This window comes from Schistocerca nitens, chromosome 2, assembly GCF_023898315.1.
Source record: "Schistocerca nitens isolate TAMUIC-IGC-003100 chromosome 2, iqSchNite1.1, whole genome shotgun sequence".
Classification (NCBI taxonomy): domain Eukaryota; kingdom Metazoa; phylum Arthropoda; class Insecta; order Orthoptera; family Acrididae; genus Schistocerca; species Schistocerca nitens.
This window is the reverse complement of record NC_064615.1, coordinates 1,053,506,887-1,053,530,250: the sequence shown is the minus strand read 5'-3', so window position 1 is coordinate 1,053,530,250 and position 23,364 is coordinate 1,053,506,887. Positions and strand designations below refer to the sequence as shown.

The 23,364-nt window shown below is 42.4% G+C and overlaps 1 protein-coding gene across 1 annotated transcript in view; it reads left to right on the top strand.

Moving 5' to 3' along the window:
• Window positions 1–23,364, top strand: part of LOC126235535 (Down syndrome cell adhesion molecule homolog) — a 199,769-nt gene that overhangs the window by 94,129 nt on the left and 82,276 nt on the right. The window lies entirely within an intron of this gene.

Below are 23,364 nucleotides of genomic sequence, written 5' to 3'. Positions count from 1 at the left end.
TGCAGTCCTGATTGTGGCGCTCACCTGCACGGCGCCAAACACGCATACGACCATCATTGGCACCAAGGCAGAAGCGACTCTCATCGCTGAAGACGACACGTCTCCATTCGTCCCACGATGTTGGGGCGTGAGCGTAAGACGGCCTAACGGTGTGCGGGACCGTAGCCCAGCTTCATGGAGATGGTTGCGAATGGTCCTCGCCGATACCCGAGGAGCAACAGTGTCCCTAATTTGCTGGGAAGTGGCGGTGCGGTCCCCTACGGCACTGCGTAGGATCCTACGGTCTTGGCGTGCATCCGTGCGTCGCTGCGGTCCGGTCCCAGGTCGACGGGTACGTGCACCTTCCGCCGACCACTGGCGACAACATCGATGTACTGTGGAGACCTCACGCCCCACGTGTTGAGCAATTCGGCGGTACGTCCATCCGGCCTCCCGCATGCCCACTATACGCCCTCGCTCAAAGTCCGTCAACTGCACATACGGTTCACGTCCACGCTGTCGCGGCATGCTACCAGTGTTAAAGACTGCGATGGAGCTCCGTATGCCACGGCAAACTGGCTGACACTGACGGCGGCGGTGCACAAATGCTGCGCAGCTAGCACCATTCGACGGCCAACACCGCGGTTCCTGGTGTGTCTGCTGTGCCGTGCGTGTGATCATTGCTTGTACAGCCCTCTCGCAGTGTCCGGAGCAAGTATGGTGGGTCTGACACACCGGTGTCAATGTGTTCTTTTTTCCATTTCCAGGAGTGTATTTCCATCCTCCGCGACCACGCGCAAACTGCTCCACTGTCCAAGTCTTTCCGCCGACTCCGCGTCCGTCGCGCCGTCGCGTCCCACACTTCCCGTGTCCTGTCCCGTTCTGTCCAGAACTGCCCCGTGTCCTCTCCGGAAACGATGCTCCTCCCCACTTCCATACAGTCTCTCCACATGTCCTTTTTGCAATGATCGCTGTGATTGGTTAGAGCGCTCCCGCCCTGTCTTCAAACCAACGCACACTCACAAACGTAATGAAACATATTCGAAATACTGCATCTACATTTAAATACTTGAAATTAAATAAATATTCCTACAGCTGGACCAAAAACACGCTCTAAAACACATTATTAAATACATAAACAATTAAATAAACATATATCAAAGAAAGGAAGCAAAAGGTAGGCCAGGAGCCTAATGTCTCTGTGCTTTCTAACACACAGTAAATATTTAACCAATTTCTTCATGAATAGTATATACTGGATATAAACAAAGACATAGATGAATACGTATATTTATAAGCATACTGCTACCGTTTTTCCGTGTAACTATGGAGTACTTATGGCCTGACGCGATCGATAGTTATCGGCCACTTTGACCTCCAATAACTCATGCACTATTTAAGTTACATGCCTGTAATTCATACCAGTTTAGGTTTACACTGCTAGCTTTGTAAAGACACGGCGATAGACAAAATCGGATGAAGCATTTATAATTTGGAAATTCGTTGCTAGGTGTTACTTGTATAATTTGTCGTCAGATACTAAACTTTAAACTAATAAATATATTGAAAATCTGATTACCTCATCAGAATCATCGTGCAAATAATAGTAATGTACATGTTTCTTTTTGAGGTATCATGATTCATCTGGCTACTATTAATTTCTATACGAACTGTGAAACGTCTATCATTAAGGTTTCACAAAGTCCGCCATCTTTGGCACTCCCATCATAGACATCACCTTCATCGACACAAAGCACCGTCCTCGTCACAGCGGAATTCCCAGCCATGCTGCTGGAGCATGCGCTGGGGCTACCCCTCTCGTCCGGCTGACGTTCGCCACCACGAGTTTGCTGCCGGGCCCCGGCTAGCCGAGCGGCCCGTGCGGCCACGCCAACTTAGAATACTTTCAGCGTGCCAAAATTTGCCCGTTACCTCACAGCACTGTGGCAATCACTCCTGCGACAGACCAGGTTGAAGATACCCATTTGGTGAAACATCGTGGCCTGCTGCGTGAAGAACTCCGCAACTGCCTGCTACACATGCTCGTCCGATAGGAATCGTCGACCCTTCAAATCCTTTTTTTTTTTTTTTTTAAGGGAATTGAAGGCCTGATAATCGCTTGGAGAGAGATGAGGAATTTAGGGCGGGTTCTCCAATGTCTCCCATTTGAGTTGGCGTAATGTCTGCATTACATCTGTTATATTGGGACGTGTATGATCATAAAGCAGCAGCACCTCTTATCGCACAGTTTCACAAAGGTGGTTTCCGACAGACATGCTGCCCGTACACATTTTTCATTCTCCGATGAATGTGTACCGGTGTTTGTGCTTCTGGAACCAAGGAAACAGTACGTTGGTCCTGTTGGGGTGCTTTTCGTTATTACGTCGCCATAGTTTTCGTTTTCGTATTTATCTCGCGCAGGTCGGAAAGACACGAAAGCCGCACCAGTCCCTTGCTTACACGTCGGTGCTTATACACCCGCATAGGAGGCGCGCTACGTTGCAGCAACGCCTTCAAACGGAATGTTTTTGATGGCCCCTTATATTTATTTGCATGTCTCGGTGAACAGACGCTAATGACGATTATCAGGTAGAATATCTATACCTAAAACAGCTTACGCCAAGGTATTAGCAGTCAGCGAATTTATTGCGAATTAATTTCGGACGGCTGTCAATAATCGTTAATGTCTGTTCATATAGACATGCAAGTAAATATCAGTGTTTGTCATAAGCTTTTCATCACATTCAAGCTGTGACCATGAAACTCGTTATTTGTCCTCGTCATAGTCATCCTTCAATGTGACTCAGTATTCGCAACGATGAAACTGAGACCTTGCTTGTAGAATACAATATTTTGGCTCAATACACCGTGTTATGTTGAAAAATAACACAAACATTCGACCTAGTACATCAAAGCAATTGTCAAATGGAATAACTGCAGATGGGCTGCTATATGCTGTAAAGTCACTGGTGCCCGCAGTATCAGCATATATGAGCATATTGTAAGAAAATGAAACACTTACAGTCGTCCTTACGATGTCATCTATTGTGTAGCTACACAATAAATGACATCTTAAGGACGACTGTGTTTCAATTTCTTACAAAAGTGAACGACCGTAGTCCTGCAGGCCTCCAGCCACAGGGATGGACGTACGAAAATTATATATGAGCATACGTTGACTTCGCATTCGACGTCTCTCTTCAACCTCGTGATCGCAGGATCCCACATCTGTCTTACCTGCAGACCGCTGCCTCTGCTGAGAGTGTTGGCAGTATTTTTTTTTTATTTCAATGGCATCTGTAATTACATTGCCCAAGAAGCTTTTGGGGTGAGTCACGACAGAGGTGTCACCAAATTTAATCCTGTACCAGTTGCTCAGAGCAGTGTTCCGCAATCTTTTATTACTCGCTGTACACCCTGTAATGTGTTCACCACCCTGCTGGAGCAAATGTAATCTCAATGTATTGCTCACTTGCTCGAACGACAATTGACAGGAGCTACCTGAGACATAAAATATCATTGCCCCTGGTAAAAGAGAGCTGCAATAGAATCGCAGGTCAGCGCAGTCTCTGCCGCAGTTGCAGTCGCTCACCGCTACAGTGTAGTTGTAGTCTGTCGCTGGTATAACGCAGTTTACACTTAGTAGATGTTAAAGTCACAGTGCAGAACTAATTGCAAAATTTTATTATATGGAACAGATTAATAATTGTGATCAGCCGCAGAGCTAAATGATACCATGGAAACAGATGATGATGAACAAATAAATAATTGTTAATATAATGAAAAATCAACAGTGTAATTAACTCAACCATCTATTGTAAGGTAAATTTTATCATTTTTACTGGCATGCGCGTAGTTAAGCCACTTGTCTGACATGTTAGTATGAATTGGTTTCAATCTTTTTTTTTTTTTTTTGTGATTCATCTGCACCATTCGACCCAGATTTGTAATATATTCAATTTTCCCGTGTAACGAATTGTAGATATTTATCAATTACGTAAAAACTTTTTCAGTGTATAATTGTTTTTAACCAGTCAACTATAAAAGTATAATTTCCCCTTAAGTCATTGCCAGTCCCGATCCAGTCATTTATCTAAATTAAAATATTCCAGAATTTTTGTCAGGTCATAGTCATGTGTTCTTTAGTAATCAGACGAGCAGCTGTGCAGCTGTGTCACTAACAAGGGAACCTCCCCATCGCACCCCCCTCAGATTTAGTTACAAGTTGGCACAGTGGATAGGCCTTGAAAAACTGAACACAGATCAATCGAGAAAACAGGAAGAAGTTGTGTGGAACTATGAAAAAAATAAGTAAAATATGCTAACTGAGTAGTCCATGCGAAGATAAGCAACATCAAGGACAATGGGAGTTAAGGAGCGCCGTGGTCCCGTGGTTAGCGAGAGCAGCTACGGAAGGAGAGGTCCTAGGTTCAAGTCTTGATTGATCTGTGTTCAGTTTTTCAAGGCCTATCCACTGTTCCAATTTAAAACTAAATCTGAGGGGGGTGCGATGGGGAGGTTTCCTTGTTAGTAAAGTCAGTTTTGCTAGTAATTCATATCTCAGACAAATGTTATCCAATATTAGTAGACAGGCCAGCATTGCACTAAGCTGTGCCATTTACGAGCCCACCGGTAAGGTGGGCGTAAAGGAGCGAAACAAATTGCGGTTGCTTCAAAGGCTCCATGAACATATCTGCTGCTAGCGGACATAAGGGAGGCCCAATTCATACGCTGTCTGTTTACTCGTAGTAATTTCCTTACATTTTAAGTATGTTGAAGATAAATATAACTCACCGAGGTCGCATCGTCCCTCTTCTACCAGAAATTACTCTGTCCATGTAAATTGTTTTATAATAAAAGCTATCCTTTAAATTAAAGCGGTATCTGACGATAAACGCTGAAAGGGGGAGGAAACTTGATGCATTACCACCGAAATATTCGTAAAGTCCGTTGTACAGAATCATTGGATAAATAAAAAAATGACTGTCGTCAGTATTCACTGCATACTATACACACTCGGACTGAAATCATTACTGGTATTCACCAAAAAAGTAGCCAAACGATGTTGCACCTGGGCATAAGAATACTGCAGTATGATGAGTTCTAAGATGTACACAGGTCCTGTTACAACTCTCGAGGTCTAAACATTTCACCGATCAAATCCAGGTCTGCGAAACTAACTCGTTTAATTGCAGCTCCTATTCGACGCCATATTTTGACGACACCTTGAACAAAATACCACATAACTTGGCTTGAAATTTGCATAAACAAACCAGCACTAACAAACACACAAACGTTAGAAATACACATTTACACTTAGAAGAAGGTGAGGAAAAGCAAAAGCTTTGTATAACTGCAGATGAAAGCGTAACACATGTAAATAGCACACGAATGGAAACATTTAACTGCCTATTTGATTTTAGGTTGCTCTTCTGAAGTTACTAAAAGTGTCTATAAACGTCTGGATCAAAATTATATAAGTAACAATAACGGAAAGCTGTAGACGTAAATTTAGTAACGTATCTACATATTTATTATACTTATCATGCACATCTTTTTCTCAAACACATTTACGAGAGCAAAATTTTCTAACAATCAGAGAACACTTACCTGTCGGAAACGGGGCCTTGTCATCCGTCGGTGGTAGCCACTAAACTGTATTCCAACAGAGATAGCTGTGTTAAGACCTGCAACCGTAACTGTCTTCCTAAAATGATCACTTACGTCAAAACACCATAGATTAAGCATTTTTTTACTCGTACACTCTCCCTATTAGTTAAAGCAACCGTACTCGGCAGTGCCGAACCAATATAATTCGCATAGAAAAAGTACTTTTCTCCACCTTCGTTGCGCTTAATAAACGCTTCTCATACCTGATTCAACGTTGTAGCATTAATAATATACTGCTGTGATATTTTATTTCGAGAAGCTCTTCAATACTTTTAGTCCCCACTCCGCACTATACACCGAAAAGAACCTACATAGAGGCTGGTGCACACTCATCATTCCTTCGATTACTGGCCAAACACAGCTCCTCTGTACTAGCGCACTCACAGTTTTATCTATTAACACTGCTAACCTCCTACACCCCCCCCCCCTCCATGAACCACGGACCTTGCCGTTGGTGGGGAGGCTTGCGTGCCTCAGCGATACAGATGGCCGTACCGTAGGTGCAACCACAACGGAGGGGTATCTGTTGAGAGGCCAGACAAACGGGTGGTTCCTGAAGAGGGGCAGCAGCCTTTTCAGTAGTTGCAGGGGCAACAGTCGGGGAATGATTGACTGATCTGGCCTTGTAACACTAACAAAAACGGCCTTGCTGTGCTGGTACTGCGAACGGCTGAAAGCAAGGGGGGAACTACAGCAGTAATTTTTCCCGAAGCCATGCAGCTTTACTGAATGGTTAAATGATGATGGCGTCCTCTTGGGTAAAATATTCCGGAGGTATAATAGTCCCCCATTCGGATCTCCGGGCGGGGACTACTCAGGAGGACGTCGTTATCAGGAGAAAGAAAACTGGCGTTCTACGGACCGGAGCGTGGAATGTCAGATCCTTAATCGGGCAGGTAGGTTAGAAAATTTAAAAAGGGAAATGGATAGGTTAAAGTTAGATATAGTGGGAATTAGTGAAGTTCGGTGGCAGGAGGAACAAGACTTCTGGTCAGGTGAATACAGGGTTATAAATACAAAATCAAATAGGGGTAATGCAGGAGTAGGTTTAATAATGAATTAAAAAAATAGGAGTGCGAGTAAGCTACTACAAACGGCGTAGTGAACGTATTATTGTGGCCAAGATAGATACGAAGCCCACGCCTACAACCGTAGTACAAGTTTATATGCCAACTAGCTCTGCAGATGATGAAGAAATTGATGAAATGTGTGATAAGATAAAAGAAATTATTCAGGTAGTGAAGGTAGACTGGAATTTAGGAAAAGGAAGAGAAAGAAACATAGTAGGTGAATATGGATTGGGGGTAAGAAATGAAAGAGGAAGCCGTCTGGTAGAATTTTGCACAAAGCACAACTTAATCATAGCTAACACTTGGTTCGAGAATCATGAAAGAAGGTTGTATACACGGAAGAACCCTCTAGATACTGAAAGGCATCAGATAGATTATATAATGGTAAGACAGAAATTTAGGAACCAGGATTTAAATTGTGAGACATTTCCAGGGGCAGATGTGCACTCTGACCACAATCTATTGGTTATGAACTGTAGACTAAAACCGAAGAAACTGCAAAAAGGTGGGTATTTAATGAGATGGGACCTTGATAAACTGACTAAACCAGAGGCTGTACAGAGTTTCAGGGAGAGCATAAGGGAACAATTGAAAGGAATGGGGGAAAGAAATACAGTAGAAGAAGAATGGATAGCTATGAGGGATGAAGTATTGAAGGCAGCAGACGATCAAGTAGGTAAATAGACGAGGGCTGGTAGAAATCCTTGGGTAACAGAAGAAATATTGAATTTAATTGATGAAAGGAGAACATATAAAAATGCAGTAAATGAAGCACGCAAAAAGAAATACAAACGTCTCAACAATGAGATCGACAGGAAGTGCAAAACTGCTAAGGAGGGATGGCTAGAGGATAAATGTAAAGCCGGCCGGAGTGCCCGTGCGGTTCTAGGCACTACAGTCTGGAGCCGAGCGACCGCTACGGTCGCAGGTTCGAATCCTGCCTCGGGCATGGATGTGTGTGATGTCCTTAGGTTACTTAGGTTTAAGTAGTTCTAAGTTCTAGGGGACTGATGACCTCAGAAGCTAAGTCCCATAGTGCTCAGAGCCATTTGAACCATTTGAACAAATGTAAGGATGTAGAGGCTTATCTCACTAGGGGTAAGATAGATACTGCCTACAGGAAAATTAAAGAGACCTTTGGAGAAAAGAGAACCACTTATATGAATATCAAGACCTCTGATGGAAACCCAGTTCTAAGCAAAGAAGGGAAAGCAGAAAGGTGGAAGGAGTATATAGAGGGTCTATACAAGGACGATGTACTTGAGGCCTTGGGAGAGCCACTCATGACCGTCTGGTGAGCAAGGTGTATGAGACAGGCGAAATACCCTCAGACATCAAGAATACTATAATAATTCCAATCCCAAAGAAAGCAGGTGTTGACAGATGTGAAAATTACCGAAATATCAGATTAATAAGTCACAGCTACAAACTACTAACGCGAATTCTTTGTGGACAAATGGAGAAACTGGTAGAAGTCGATTTCGGGTAAGATCAGTTTCGATTCCGTAGAAATGTTGGAACACGTGAGGCAATACTGACCTTACGCCGTATCTTAGAAGAAAGATTGGGGACTGATGACCATAGATGTTAAGTCCCATAGTGCTCAGAGCCATTAGAAGAAAGATTAAGGAAAGGCAAACCTATGTTTCTAGCATTTGTAGACTTAGAGAAAGCTTTTGACAATGTTGACTGGAATACTCTCTTTCAAAAACTGAAGGTGGCAGGGGTAAAATACAGGGAGCGAAAGGCTATTTACAATTTGTACAGAAACCAGATGGCAGTTATAAGAGTCGAGGGGCATGAGAGGGAAGCAGTGGTTGGGAAGGGAGTGAGACAGGGTTGTAGCCTCTCCCCGATGTTATACAATCTGTATATTGAGCAAGCAGTAAAGGAAACAAAAGAAAAATTCGGAGTAGGTATTAAAATCCATGGAGAAGAAATAAAAACTTTGAGGTTCGCCGATGACATTGTAATTCTGTCAGAGACAGCAAATGGACTTGGAAGAGCAGTTGAACGGAATGGACAGTGTCTTGAAAGGAGGATATAAGATGATCATCAACAAAAGCAAAACGAGGATCATGGAATGCAGTAGAATTAAGTCGGGTGATGCTGAGAGAATTAGATTAGGAAATGAGACGTTTAAAGTAGTAAATGAGTTTTGCTATTTGGGGAGTAAAATAACTGATGATGGTCGAAGTAGAGAGGATATAAAATGCAGACTGGCAATGACAAGGAAAGCGTTTCTGAAGAAGAGGAGTTTGTTAACATCGAGTATAGATTAAAGTGTCAGGAAGTCGTTTCTGAAAGTATTTGTATGGAGTGTAGCCAAGTTTGGACAGGAAGAGAATAGAAGCTTTCGAAATGTGGTGCTACAGTAGAATGCTGAAGAATAGATGGGTAGACCACATAAGTAATGAGGAGGTACTGAATAGAATAGGGGAGAAAACGAGTTTGTGGCACAACTTGACAAGAAGAAGGGACCGGTTGGTAGGGCATGTTCTGAGGCATCAAGGGATCACAAATTTAGCATTGGAGGGCAGCGGGGAGGGTAAAAATCGTATAGGGAGACCAAGAGATGAATACATTAAGTAGATTCAGAAGGATGTAGGTTGCAGTAAGTACTGGGAGATGAAGAAGCTTGCACGGGATAGAGTAGCATAGAGAGCTGCATCAAACCAGTCTCAGGACTACAGTTAACCATCCGTTACCCAAACTGGAGGAAGAATAAACTTTCACTAAGGAAAAATTTAACCTCGCACCACAAAATAAAGTAGGTCCATTAATAAGAACAAATTGAGTAGTTTTACGTACTCCTCTTGTTTCGTTCTTTTTACCCTTCGCAGAAGATGTCGAAGCACCAAGAGTGCCGTACACATTGACAAGTGATTTGTAAACCAGCATTCGCCGACGACGACGAAAACAAGGATGTAGGTTGCAGTAAGTACTGGGAGATGAAAAAGCTTGCACAGGATAGAGTAGCATAGAGAGCTGCATCAAACCAGTCGCAGGACTGAAGACCACAACAACAACAACAACCTCCTACACAACACAATATTAGGGTCTAGCAACACTAGAACTCTTTGATGTTTCTCATACCGAGGAATGCAGCGTAGACGCATACGAAAATTATTACTCAAGAACAAAACCTTTTATACACTAAGGTGACAAAGTCATGGAGTATCTCCTAGTATTGTGTCGAATCTCCTTTTTCCCCAGCGTAGTGCAGAAACTGGGTGTAGCATGGACTCAAGTTGTCGTTCGAAGTTCCCTGCAGAAATACTGAGCCATGCTGCCTCTATAGCTGTCCCTAATTGTGAAAGTATTGCCCGCACAGGATTTTGTGCGCGAACTGGTGGCACGATTATGTCCCATACATTTTCGATGGGATTTATGTCAAACGATCTGGATGGCCAACTGAAATCGGGGCTCATCCGACCAGGACACCGTTTTCCAGTCGTCTAAGTGTAAGAAGTACCCTTATTCTGCCATTGGCCTTACCAAATAACCGAACATAACCATCTACTATCAATGATCAGGTAAGTTAGACCACAGGATCCAATCTATTCCACGAGAAGGCATGGAGCCCTGTTGACAACTTAGGTCGATGACTTATTGCTGCATCGCGCGCCAATCATGCCATCAGCTCTTACCAACTGAAACAGGCACTCATCTGACAAGGCCACGGTTTCCCAGACGTCTAGGTTCGGACCGATACGGCCACGAGCCCATGAGAGGCGCTGTCGGCGATGTCGTGCTGTTACCAAAGGCACTAACTGTGGTCATCAGCTGCCATAGCCCATTAACGCCCAATTTTGCCGAACTGTCCTAACGGATACGTTCGTCTTGCGTCCTACATGATTTCTGCGGTTATTTCAAGCAGTGTTGCTTCTCTGTTAGCACAGACAACTCTACGCAAACGCCGCTGCTCTCGGTCGTTAAGAGAAGGCCGTCGGCCACTACGTTGTCTGTGATGAGAGATAATACTCTCGGCACACTCCTGACAATGTGGATCACGGGATATTGATTCCCTGACGAATCCCGAAATGGGCTCCAGCTACCACTCCGCATTCAAAGTCTGTTAATTGCCGTCGTGCGTCCATAATCACGTCGGAAATCTTTTCACATGAATCATGTGAGTACAAATGACAGCACTATCAATGCACTCCCAATATGTATCTTGTTTATGCCCTACTACCGCCGTCTGTATATGTGCATATCACTTTCTCATAGTTTTTGTAGCCACAGCGTAAATCAGTACACACACAGACGTGCCTAGAACAGTTCAGAGGACATACACAAACATTATGACCGTATGCTTAATAACCTGTTGGTCCATTTTTGCAATACTACAGCAGTTCTGCGTGACATGGATTGCGCAAGACTTTAGTTGATTTCCTGAGGTCCATGTCTACACACAGATCAAACGAATAGTGCAAATTAGGAGCTAACGTTTTGCTGATATCTTTCTGATCAGGTGAACCTGCTGGGAAACGCATAAACGTGAATTCACTTTCATGTCCTTTAACCCTTTGTTTCCTGACATAAGAAAAAAATTACTTTTTAGCATTTTCTTTGCAGAATTTGTGCTATTGTGGCCTCAAATGACGGTAGGATTTTTTGTAAAATTTTATTTTATTTTTCACAACTTTTTTCTCTCCTGGTACTCAGAAGTACCGTCAGACTCCATGGACAGAATCACAATATGCGCAGAAAAATGCTCCAATTTTTATAACTTGTCCTTTATTTCACATAAATATTAAATATTTTTACATTAGAAAATTAATTAACAGAAGTATGGTATTTCTCAATTTTTTTTACATTTTGCATAAATTTATTCTAGAGCAACTTCACAATACATAGTAACTTAGCTATACATTTTTGACAGTATATACATATCACATATTTAGTGATACCTCATGAAATTGTCGGAAACAGTTCTTTTTCTCATTGCAGCACAAATACACTTTACATGTACTACATTGTGAATGTGGTCTCGACTGAATTTTATTTTTCGCACACATTTCGCATCGTCCTCTTTTACAACTGAACACTACTAAATGGTTTCCTCGGTTGCCAAGACGTACATCCTTCGGAACAGAAAAGTTATCCTTCCTTCTCTTTGGGGAAGTTATTTCATCTTTACCAGAGTTTCTCATTTTGAGATTTTGCAATTGCTGTTCATTCATTAGCCCTAGTGCCACAGCACTCCTGAATTCCAGCAGTGGCAGTGCCCCATGTAGATCACTGAAAATGACGTAAGCATTGACAAAAGCAATTTCTATTGCTCCCCAGAAGAGACGGTGCCACCATTTCTTTGATCGCCTGTCAAGACCATAAGTTGAACGTAATCTCTCTGCATGATCCACACCACCCATGTTTTTATTATAATCACATACAATAACTGGTCATGGTATAGTCATACTAGTTCCATCTTTCTGTTTTTTTGTCACTACGATCTGTTCAGTGCCATGGAAGTTTGACACAAAATACACTACTTTATTTTCCCTCCATTGAAATACTGTTAGGTCTAAAGATGACTCTCTGTGATTTGATTCCCCACGCTTTAGACATTTTTCTTTAGGTAAATTCCCTGGCAAACCTTTCCTGTTTGTTCTAATTGTTCCACAGGCAAATGTATTTACGGATTTCTGTGTGAGAAAAAGTGGACAGAACAACTAGTGAGAGGTAACGCATTGTTGCTACAATAAAGTGTTCACACAACCTGACGGTACTAATAAGTCCGCCTTATATTTTCCACTTTATCTCATTCACTTGTGACGTAATGCTTCAAACTATTTTTAAATAACAAAGAAGGTAAGTACGTACAATGGAAAACTCAACGGAAGTTTCAATAAATTGCATACAAATTCAGGCAACACCATGGAAACAAGCACATCCAATCTTCTGTTTTCACAGCAGCGCGCGAAAAACAATTTCAAGCTCTGACCGCCAGAGAGGTCTACGTATTGCACAATAACATCTATGAAACAGTAGAGCAGAGTTACTGTTACGTACTGACAGGCTCTCAGATCACGAAACTGCACCACGAGAAAATAATGATAGTCAAAACTTACTAGTACTTTTAAGTACCGTCAGGCAACAAAGGGTTAAGGCGATGTAGCACAACACTGGCCTCGTGACACAGGTAGTTGACCAGCTGGAAGAAGACATCGCTATGGGGGATGACGCCAAGCGTGGAGGAATACAGTTGGCCCGCAGTAATGTTCACCCAATCCACAGCCGTCATGGTGCCTTCAATTACACCCACACATCCAATGAAAGCCCAGTTGAATGTTCCCAATAGAATAATAATGTTGCATCGATCCGCGTCCGCCGCACGGTGCACGTTTTCAGCAAATTTTCCTCTGGGCGACGCCATATTGTGCACGATCATCGAACTGTTGTAATAAAAAAGGCGATTCATCCGTCCAGGCGACACGTTTCCATTGATCCGCTCTCCAGTATCGAGGATTCCGTGCCCACTGCAAATGTAATTAACGACGTCGTAGGGTCAACGTGGGAAAACGTAAGTATGGATTGTCTCCAGAGCAGCCCCGTGTTAATAAGCTGCTGCGTACGGTGCGCTTTGAAAAACTTGAGCCTACATCAGCACCGCACTCTGTCGTCAGATATGCCACAGAACGCCGCCTATTCTCATTTACACGACGGGTAAGTATCCGACCTCCACGCTCTGCGAGGGACACCTCTTCTCCTACTCGTGGTTTCAGCTTACTTCAACCACTTTCCACAGATGCTGGCGCCAGTAGCACGCGAAAATGGAAACCGGTTTCGCCGTTCTCAAGATTCTCGTTCCCAGGCGCGGGCTCGTAACAGTCTGCCCTTTTTCAGCGTCGCTTGTGACAGTGCATTTCCCCATTTCTGGTTCCTATCATCGCTACAATTACTCTCCTTTTACAAGACACCCCAAAATAATCAATAAATTCGAAATTGAATTTAACAAGGGAACCTCCCCATCGCACCCCCCTCAGATTTACTTATAAATTGACACAGTGGATAGGCCTTGAAAAACTGAACACAGATCAATCGAGAAAACAGGAAGATGTTGTGTGGAACTATGAAAAAAATAAGCAAAATATACAAACTGAGTAGCCCATGTGCAAGATAAGCAACATAAAGGACAATATTAACCGATGAGTGCCGTGGTCTCGTGGTTAGAGTGAGCAACTGCGGAACGAAAGGTCCTTGGTTCGAGTCCTCCCTCGAGTGAAAATTTTACTTTCTTTACTTTCGCAAAGTTACGATCTGTCCGTTCATTCATTGACGTCTCTGTTCACTGTAATAAGTGTAGTGTCTGTGTTTTGCGACCGCACCGCAAAACCGTGCGATTAGTAGACGAAAGGACGTGCCTCTCCAATAGGAACCGAAAACATTTGATCGCAAGGTCATAGGTCAACCGATTCCTCCACAGGAAAACACGTCTGATATATTCTTTACGACACTGGTGATGGTATGTGCGTCACATGACAGGAATATGTTGTCGACCCACCTAACTTGCACACTTGGCGAATGGGTAAAAAGATTATTCTACCTTGCCCGATTTAGGTTTTCTTGTGGATGTGATAATCACTCCAAAAAAAGTGATGAAAACATAATAGTTTGTCACATAAACTGCATCAAATGAATGCAACAGTTTCAGAGTCGCACAGTTTCCCTGTGCTCTGTCAAAACATATGTTTTTTACGTTTTCAAATGTTTCTGTGCGTAGACCGTCAAATTCTGTATATGTCCAAGCAAATCTGAACATGTCCTGGAATTTTGGAAAGCGAAGTTGATTATGTGTGAGTGCCTGAACTTTGATAATTATCTGAAAATAAAAAATTAAAATTTTCATCCGAGGGAAGATTTGAACCAAGGACCTGTCGTTTCACAGCTGCTCACGCTAACCACGGGACCACGGCGCTCGTAAGCAAACACACTCCTTGATGTTGCCTACCTTGCGCATGGACTACTCAGTTCTCATATTTTGCTTATTTTTTTCATAGTTCCACACAACTTCTTCCTGTTTTCTCGATTGATCTGTGTTCAGTTTTTCAAGGCCTATCCCTGTGCCAACTTATAACTAAATCTGAGGGGGGTGCGATGGGGAGGTTCCCTTGTAAGTAACGAAACTCCCCAACGCACCCCCCTCAGATTTAGTGGTAAAATGGAAAACAAGAAGAAGGGGTACTGAACTGTGAAAAGAAAAGCAAAATAAAATAGTGAACGATCCAAGTTCGAGATGTGCAACATCGAGCGAATTGCAAGTTGCAAGAATCACGGCGTCGTGATTGTGTGGTCACAGTGTTAGACTAAAAAGCGGGAGATCTGTGTTTAACTGTGCCTCGTGACCTATTTTTTTCACAAAGTTATGAACTTTACGTCCGCTCATTGACGTGTCTGTGTTCCCTGTGAAGTCCTGACAACTGTCTTACCATACACTGGTTACAAGATATGAGTTATGTGGTAAGAACATAGTACCGTCGCAAGTAAATGTAATGAATAGTAAGAGCAGGCGAGATGAAGCGTAGACTTCTCACAGAAACGAAAAGAACAAGTAAATGGTTGTGAACTATGTTACAACAAATGATTTCGAAAGTCAAAACATCCAATACGGAACGCGAGAGTCATAGCATTGGTACTTGTGTGAAACAACATGCCCGGAGGTCCCTTCCTTATACCTCGCTGTTGCGAACGAAAGTTGCACCACGACGTAGACACAAATTTGAAAACACGGAAGAGACACGTCCATGACCGGACGGACAATTCATAATTTTGCGGAAATAAAATGAGGCAGGAGACAGAGTTGAACACGGATCTCCCCGTTCACAGTCCAACACCGTGAACATACAAGAAAGACGCCGTCGCTGTTAACGTTTGCTCCACGTTGCTTGTCTTAAGCTTGGACCTTTCACTATTTCGATTTCGCTTCTTCCTGTTTTCATGCTTTATCAGTGTTCAGTTTTTGACAGGCTATCCACTGCGCCATCTTACTGCTAAATTCGAGAGAAGTTTCCCTTGTAAGTAAAGTAGAGGGAAATAATTTTTGTGTATAATTATTCAGAAGGCAGTGAAAAACTCAACAATGGTTCCATTTGCTGCAGCAGTGGAAATAACAAACATATTATCGTTTGAAGGACGGAAGTGTGTGCTAAAGCGTAACTGGAAGACAGGGTATGTGGGTGAGTTGAATTTGAAACATTACCACGTAGAAGGTTAGCAAGTACAAGAATCAGAGGCAAGTCTGGAATAGATGGAAAAGCGTGTGAGGAAGCAACGTAGCAAAAGGAAGATATGTTCAACAAACAACGAAAGTGTTGAAGTGATTCAGGTGTACGCACAATCTCCTAAGCAGTCTGTGACCCAATGCTCTCGTGTAACTGGGATCAGCAAAACCAGTGTCACAGAATGTTGCGAAGATGGAATCCTTGTTCTGAACGAGGATGATCCCAATAGGAATATTGAGTTCTGTGAGTGGTTCATGAAAATGCGTGAAGAATATGAAAATTTCCAAAATCTGATTCTTTGATAGGCTGAAGCGACATTTATACTTAAAGGAAATTTTAACCTCCGAAATTGCGTGTACTGGGCTAGTCAAAAGTCGTACGTAACTGAAGAAAGGTAATGGGCGCTACTTCTTCGAAGACATTCACACCGTGACTCTTATCTGGAAATGCTGGACGTGATAATTCCACGTCTTAACAACATTTTTTGACAGTGAAGAATACTGCATGCAGCAGGATGGGACGAAGAAGAAATGCTGTAGATTATACAGTGATCACCGGATTTAACCTCTTTAAACTTCTATATTTGGGGTACTGCCAAAAATGCAGTGTACGCCATGAAAATACAAACACTGGACGTTCTAAAATTCCCCTTTACATCGAAGCGAGTGGAAACGAATGCGCATTCACACGCAGGTCTTCAGTTTTCACTACGATTCCTATGTGGACTATGAACAAGCGTTTCCACTAGAGGAAACGGGAGACAATACGAAATAACGAACATAGCCTATGAACGCTGCGCTATTTCTCTTTAACGTAAATAATTGGCACACAGGATACGACACTATATACTTGAGCCACGACGCAAAATTATTTTAATATTCAGAGGATTATCTTGCATGGCGAATGCACTGTCTTTGTCGAAGTAAGCAAAATGGTGGAGGAAGGAATTAATTTAGATGTCACAGTTTGTACGTCAACATGAAATACTTGGAGGTAACGCTTTTAGCACTGAATTTCAGCACCATCCTCTCTTAGCATTAACCCAAAACTTCATACGTCTGTCGGTTGACGCATACCGTTTGCTTCTTATTTCAACTGAGGAGGAAATGAAAAAGCGGAAGACTAATTACGGATCTCCAACATGATCTGTAGAAATGCTAGAATTTAGAGTCTGGTTATTACTAACTGAAGACATTTACGTTAGTGATTGTTTCGCATTTCAGTAGCTGCTATACGTCGAATAGTTTCTGTCTGCAGTGAGATTTTATTAAATCACTTATAAGAAAGATAATTTCAATGTGATTAATGAAATGTGGAATATACATAGGACCTGTTAGAGTACTTGATAAAACCAGTTCATCAAAGGACAGGTAGTGCGATCCCGAGTAGATCATTTTTATAGATCGTCAAAAATCTGTAATATAACTGTGAGATATCAGGTATGTGTTTACACATATCAACAACGACACCAACTAGAATGATCAGGTATTTCATATATTTTTAATTTTAATCGGTGTACTAGGTAGATTAAAACTGGAGAAACTGCAAAAAGGTGGAATTTCAGGAGATGGGACCTGAATAAACTGACAGAACCAGAGGTTGTAGCGAATTTCAGGGAGAGCATTAGGGATCGGGTGACAGGAATGTAGGAAAGAAATACAGTAGAAGAAGTATGGGTAGCTTCGGCGGATGAAATAGTGAAGGCAGCAGAGGATCAAGTAGGTAAAAAGACGAGAGCTAGTAGAAATCCTTGGGTGACAGAAGATATATTGAATTCAATTGATGAATGGGGAAAAATGAAAATGCAGTAAATGAAGCAGGCAAAAAGGAATACAAACGTCTCAAAAATGAGATCGACAGGAAGTGCAAAATGGCTAAGCAGGGATGGCTAGAGGACAAATGTAAGGATGTAGAGGCTTATCTCACTAGGGGTAAGATAGATACTGCCTACAGGGAAATTAAATAGCCCTTTGGAGAAAAGAGAACCACTTGCATGAATATCAACAGCTGAGAATATCAACAGCTGATGGAAACCGAGTTCTAAGTAAAGAAGGGAAAGCAGAAAGGTGGAAGGAGTATATAGAGGGTCTATACAACGACAATATACTTGAGGACAATATTATGGAAATGGAAGAGGATGTAGATGAAGATGAAATGGGAGATATGATACTGCGTGAAGAGTTTGACAGAGCACTGAAAGACCTGAGTCAAAACAAGGCCCCGGGAGCAGACAACATTCCATTAGAAGTACTGATAGCGTTCAGAGAGCCGCCCTGACAAAACTCTACCATCTGGTGAGCAAGATGTATGAGACAGACGAAATACCCTCAGATTTCAAGAAGAATATAATAATTCCAATCCCAAAGAAAGAGGTGTTCACAGATGTGAAAATTACCGGACTATCAGAAGTCACAACTGCAAAATACTAACGCGAATTCTTTACAGACGAATGGAAAAACTGCTTGAAGCCGACCTCGGGGAAGATCAGTTTGGATTCCGTAGAATGTTAGAACACGTGAGGCAATAATGACCCTACGACTTATCTTAGAAGACAGATTAAGGAAAGGCAAACCTACCTTTCTAGCATTTTTAGACTTAGAGAAAGCTTTTGACGATGTTGACTGGAATACTGTCTTTCAAATTCTGAAGGTGTAAGGGGTCAAATACAGGCAGCGAACGGCTATTTACAATTTTTACGGAAACCAGATAGCAGCTATAAGAGTCGAGGGTCACGAAAGGGAAACAGTGGTTGCGAAAGGAGTGAGACAGGGTTTCAGTCTATTCCCGACGTTGTTCAATATGTATATTGAGCAAGAAGTAAAGGAAACAAAAGAAAAGTTCAGAGTAGGAATTAAAATCCATGGGGAAGAAATAAAAACTTTGAGGTTCGCCGATGACATTGTAATTCTCTCAGAGACAGCAAAGGACCTGGAAGAGCAGTTGAACGGAATGGACAGTGTCTTGAAATGAGGATATAAGGTGAACACCAACAAAATCAATACGAGGATAATGGAACGTTGTCAAATTAAGTCGCGTGATGGTCAAAAAATGTTCAAATGTGTGTGAAATCTTATGGGACTTAACTGCTACGGTCATCAGTCCCTAAGCTTACACATTACTTAACCTAAATTATGCCTTTGACGATGTTGACTGGAATACTGTCTTTCAAACACGTACACACCCATGCCCGAGGGAGGATTCGAACCTCCGCCGGGACCAGCCGCTGGTGAGGGAATTAGATTAAGAAATGAGACACTTAAAGTAGTAGATGAGTTTTGCTATTTCCGGAGCAAAGTAACTGATGATGGTCGAAGCAGAGAGGATATAAAATGTAGACTGGCAATGGGAAGGAAAGCGTTTCTGAAGAAGAGAAATTTGTTAACATCTAGTATAGATTTAAGTGTCAGGAAGTCGTTTCTGAAAATATTTGTACGGAGGTGTAGTCATGTATGGAAGTGAAACATGGACGATAAATAGTTAAGAAGAGAATAGAAGCTTTCGAAATGTGGTGCTACACATTAATGCTGAAGATTAGATGGGTAGATCACATAACTAATGAGTAGGTGTTGAATAGGATTGGGGAGAAGAGAAGTTTGTGGACAACTTGACTAGAAAAAGGGATCGGTTGGTAGGACATGTTCTGAGGCATCAAGGGATCACAAATTTAGTATTGGAGGGCAGCGTGGAGGGTAAAAATCGCAGAGGGAGACCAAGAGATGAATACACTAAGCAGATTCAGAAGGATGTAGGTTGCAGTAGGTACTGGGAGATGAAGAAGCTTGCACAAGGCAGAGTAGCATGGAGAGCTGCATCAAACCAGTCACTGGACTGAAGACCACAACAACAAACAACAATAGGTACATATTGGTAGTAGTTTACTTTCAAGGAAATTTGTCGTGGTTTTCCTTCCTAATAAAAAACAATATTTCAACGCTTATGTTTATTTTATTTATTTATTTATTTATGCATTTATTTTACCTGGCAAGATTAGGGCCTTCAGGCCCTCTCTTACACCTAACCAGGCATACTCAGATTCAACAAATTTCAGTTTCTACAGAGCATTAAGGACATATTACATGTTATACAGTATTAATGTTAAGAAAAAAAATAGAGATTATAAACGTAGTACAATGATAATTATAACAATCAAAAATTAATTATAACAATCAAGAATAATAATAATAGTAATAATAATAATAATAATGACTATGTATATGAAAGTAAACATATTTTTCTGTTATGAATGTCAGTCCTATTGCTAGTTGGGAATTTTCTCGTTATATTCTTGCAGCTTGTGAGTTATTCTCATCAAGCAGAGACATAAGACGATAGAATGGGGTGAAAGAGATATAGAAGAGGTAGATAGGTTAGAGGAAGAGAAATAGAATGGTAAAATTCGAAGCTATGATGGAGAGGAGAAAGAAAGAGATGAGAGGGGCCCAACAATGGTGGCTAAACCGTCCCTAATATGTAAGTCTTGAGTTCACTCTTGAATGTTGAGTGGTTCCGGATAAGACGCAGATCACAGGGGAGCGCGTTCCATAGTCGTATGGCTGAGATGGAGAATGACATGGAGAAAGATTTTGTGTTATGTAAAGGTACAGCCAAGATGCTAGACGTATCCGATCTGGTATTGCGGTTGTGGAATGATGATAGGTGTTTAATGTGAGAAGATAAGTATTGGGGGCACCAGTGGCTAAGAAATCGATGAAGTAAGCACATCGTGTGGAGATCGCGTGCCTTATGTGGGCGTATCCAACCTAGCTGGGAGTATGAAGGACTGATATGATCATACAACCGTATATTGCATACGTATCTAACGCAAGCGTTCATCACTAGCTCGAGGCGTCTCGAATTTTCACTATTTGTGCCGTGTTGAACTACATCACAGTAGTAAAGATTAGGCAAGACTAGTGTTTGGACTAATTTTTGTTTAACATGGGTTGGAAATATTTTTCTAAATTTCTGAATTGCATGTAGGGAGGAGAGCGATTTCCGGCAAGCTGTAACTGTTTGTTCTTCCCAGTTTAGGTGTTCATCCAAGATTATTCCAAGGTCTTTTACTGTTTTTTGGTATGGTAGTTGGGTACCATTGAGGTGTATTTGAGGGACTGTTTCGTGAAAGTGCCGACTGATTAACTTTGGATGAGATATAAGTATGACCTGGGATTTCTTGGGGTTTAGTTTCAGACCTAGATTCTGTGCCCATCGAGAAACAGAGCAAAGATCCGCGTTCATACTCGCTACTGCGTCAGCAATGTTCTTGGGGCTTGCACTTATGTACAGTTGGATGTCGTCGGCATATAGATGGTAGTTGCAGGAGTGAATCACTGAAGAAATATCATTAATGTACAGTGAGAAGAGTAATGGACCAAGGACGGAGCCTTGGGGAACTCCAGAGCGCACGTTTTTCCATGATGACTTTTCCGACCCACAAATGACTTGTTGACTTCTGTTTTTGAGGTAGCTGTCGAACCAGTGTATTGCGCTGTTTGAGAAATTCAGCTGCTTCATTTTAATTAGTAATATATCAAAGTCAACTGTATCAAAAGCCTTGCTAAAGTCAAGCAGTGTTAGGATGGTAGCTTCACGTCTGTCCATAGCATGTTTAATGTCATCAGTTACTTTGATTAGTGCAGTTGCTGTACTATGGTGCTTTCGAAAGCCTGACTGATATTTGTCATGGATGTTATGAGTTTTGAGGTAATCCGTCAGCTGTTCATGGACGATGTATTCTAGGGCTTTAGATATTGCAGGTAGTATGCTGATCGGCCTGTAGTCACCTGGCGACTTAGGGTTGTCAGTCTTGGGTATAGGTTGAACTAAACTTTGCTTCCACTCAGTAGGATATGTACTACTGACAAGAGACAGGTTGAAGATGTCTGTGATAACTGGAGTAATAGTGTCTACGACGTTCTTGATCATGCCAATGCTCACTCCATCATTTCCTACTGCCTCGGAAGAGATTCTCGTAATTGCCTTGTGTACTGTGCCGGTAGTGACATGTTTTAGGAAAAACTTGTCTCTCGAGAGATTGATATCTTGGGGCTGGTAATTTGTCGCTGCGTGGCAGTTTACAGCTGTTGAGAAGAAATCGTTTAATTCTTCTGCAGACGCTTGATAAACAGCGTCAGATCTTCGCTTCCCTATACCGAAACTGCGCAGCTTTTTCCACAGTGCAGCAGGTTTTGATATGCCGCATACGACAGAGCGGGCATGTCTGATTTTGGCATTCCTCACGCTCTGCTTGGTTCTATTTCGGAGTTTCCTATAAGCTTCGTACGCCTCGGGAGTTGGGTTACGCTTGAAGGCCCTATGTGCAGCATCACGTTTATTCATTAACTGGCGTAATGCAGTGGTGAGCCACGGAGCGGGAGCTCTCTTTACCTTGACAGTGCGTTGAGGAGCATGTTTATCATACAGTGCAATGATTTTGCGACATAATTCCCGAATTTTTCCGTCTAAAGTCGGTTCATTGCTTATATCATACCAAGGGATGTCTGAGCAATCCTTTTGAAGAGCGTCATGGTTAACATTTTTTAGGTTTCTGTAGGTTACCAGGTGAGATTTTTCTTTGGTAGTATGCACTGAGTAATTTAAGAATATCACGTCATGAGCAGAGAGTCCTGGAGCGGATGTCTGATTGGCGCGAATTATTTTATCTGGTCGCTTTGTTGCCATTATATCTATGAGTGTATGGCTGTGTGGCGTGTGATGAGTTGGGTGCAGCGGTGTTAAACTCATATCATTGGAGTGGAACAGTCTCCTTAGTTTTTCTGCAGAGGGAGATTTTAACTGTAAGTCGATGTTTGTGTCGCCCATAATGATTATGTGTTCATACAGTGTCACGAGCGAGGACAGGGCAGACTGAAAGGAGGACATAGCACCGACGTTTGGAGGTTTATAGAGTACTCCAATTAGCAGTTTCTGATTTGATGTATTTATTTCGAAAAACAAGAACTCTGCTTCTCCTTCGCACTTTGCATCCGATGTGCATAGTATAGTAGGTCTCAGATCAGAGCGAACATAGGCACCCACACCACCCCCGCGTCGTGTTTCACGATCTGCCCTTAGGAGAGTGTAACCAGTGATTCGGATAGCGTCGGAAGAGATGTTTGGTTTCAACCAAGTTTCAGAGACGAGGATAATATGGAACAGCGATTGGCAGAACAGGTTACAGAACTCGTCGAAGTGAGCCGTTAGCGACTGAGCGTTCGCGTGGGCCACAAAGAGCCCGCCGCCGGAACCGGTCCGTCCCATTGTGGCCGCCTGTAGGACCGAGCGCGCTCCGTCTACCTGCTGCCCGGAAGAGGGACAAAAGCTGGATTTCGCGGGGGAAGACATATTTACAGGTGTGTCCAAGGTCGTGACTGACTCAAGCGTCTGTGGGCTAAAGGTGAAAGACAAGCTGGAGGTATCGG